Below are 2356 nucleotides of genomic sequence, written 5' to 3'. Positions count from 1 at the left end.
GTAATTTTTAACTTCCTCTCTTGTTAATCGTGATAACAATTCCGTTGTTTCATCAGCAAATAATATCATTGCATAAACCCAAATATATATTATTCTGTAATAAAAACAAAAAAAACACTTTGCCTAATTAATTAAATTAAATTTGTTGTCTTTACTTCAGCTTTTATTGATTTTTAAATTTTAGTAATTTATACTAATGGAGGAAAATGATTGCTTTAAGTCACTAAAATTATTCCATAACAATGATAACTTATTAAAGATGGAATTGACAATAGCTTCATTAAAAAAAAGAAAAGAAGTTATGGTAAACAGCAGGGAAAGAAAGTTTTTTGAAATATTACCGTAAGTTTAATTTTACTAAAAACAATTTTTCCTTAAAGTAAATTAATGGAGAATGAAACGGAAAAGATGAACTCTTTGCTTCTTCTTGTTTTGTCTTAACTGAAAAAAAAAATCCTACTCCACCAAAACATTACTCTAAGACATCATTATCATTATTATCGTTATCTTCATCACCTCCATTATCACTATCATCATCTATCATCTGTTATAAAAAGAAATCAAATATATTTAAATGCGTAAAACAGCTTAGTTTTCTCTATGCACAATTTTTTTTTGTGTGCAAATTAACTTTTGAAGCAAACGAAATAAACCGATAAATTGATAAGATATTAAAAAAAAATATTTGATTTATTATTTCATTTAATATTTTGATAAATAAGGAGAGAAAAATAGGACCTAGTAATACATACCTGTAATTCATTACCGATAAATATATCAGAAATTAAATGAAATATGAAAAAATTTTCCTTTCGAATCCTTTTGATTAGGCATTTTATACCAAAATGGAAATATATTCTCATGCCATAATTATATGATAATGATTTTCATATACCTTGCATAAAATTTATACAATAAAAATTTAAAGTTTTGCGAAAAAAAAATCGAAATGTCGGTAATCATTCTTTGATAAAAAGTTTCATTTTTTCTAAATTTGAAAAAAATTTTTTTTATTTCTTGAAAAAAAGAAAAAATGAAATGTTTTATTGTTTTTATAGATTATATCAAAATATAAAATAAAACTATTTATATTTCTTTCGTTTTCCTTATTTTATTTTAATGTTTTACAGAAAAAAAAAAAAAAGAAAACAAGAAATTTACAAATACATAACATATTTGACCGGTTATCAATAGCTTACACTCATAAAGTCTTTTATCAATAATTTGCATTCAAAAATGACAACCTATTCAATAATTATTATATGATAATAAGTGTTAACATCACTTGTCAAAAAATTCTCTGAATTTCATTAATTGCACAACACTTTCTAATTACGGTATTTGTTGTTGTCATAATCAAAAATTATTAATTCGCAAAAAGATCAACCGATTAATCATTCTATTAATCGTGAATCAATACCCTTCACAAATCCTAATCATATAATCATTTCTTTTTTATCACCGTCCTTTCCTTCCTTTCTTCTCTTACATTGATGTTTTTTTCCGTTAATTAAATAATGAAGCAATTATTGTCTCATGCTTGGCAATTAATTTAGCTTAGCTTAATTTATTTTATATTCGTTTTTGTGTATCTTTTATATTTTATTATTGATGATGATTGATATTTTATCATAGTTATAGTTTTTCATTATATGGTTATAATCTTTTTATCAAAAAAAAAATCATCATAAAATCAAACAATATAATATATATCATAAATATCATCAAACTATCATATCATAAAATCGAACAACAGATGATAGCTATTTTAACACTTTGATAAAATTCAATCAATGTTACGAGACACTTAAATAACAAAGTGTTAAAATTATCAAAGTGTTTATCAAAGTGTTAAAATAGTTTTATCAAAGTGTTAAAAAATTATAATGAAAAACTATAACTATGATAAAATATCAATCACGATCAATAATTAAAACTTTAAACTGGCATAATATAATTGATTTAAAAAATTTGCCACAATTTAAGGTCTTGAGATATAACTTAAAAATATCAATTAAATTTTTAACAAATAATTATTGAAAATCAAAATTTTAACAAATAATTATATTTGATTGAAATGATTACAAAATATCAAATGCTAGTAATTATTATCATTGAAGATATGGAAATGAAATTAATAAAGTTTGCAAAAAAAAATCAAATATCTATCATTGATATAAACTAATTTTATACTTGAATCTAATATGAAATAATAAAATAATTGAATAATTAGAATAAAGATGCAGCACAATACTACTACAGTTATATTGTTAATCTTTCTTTTTCATTTAATTTATAAAACTTCAAATAACAATATATCTGTTAATTAATTTTATTTATTTTCAATCTTTAATGC

The sequence above is a fragment of the Loa loa genome (assembly GCF_000183805.2).
Source record: "Loa loa unplaced genomic scaffold supercont3.654, whole genome shotgun sequence".
NCBI classification, from domain to species: domain Eukaryota; kingdom Metazoa; phylum Nematoda; class Chromadorea; order Rhabditida; family Onchocercidae; genus Loa; species Loa loa.
The sequence above is the reverse complement of the archived record's forward strand: the minus strand, read 5'-3'. Positions refer to the sequence as shown.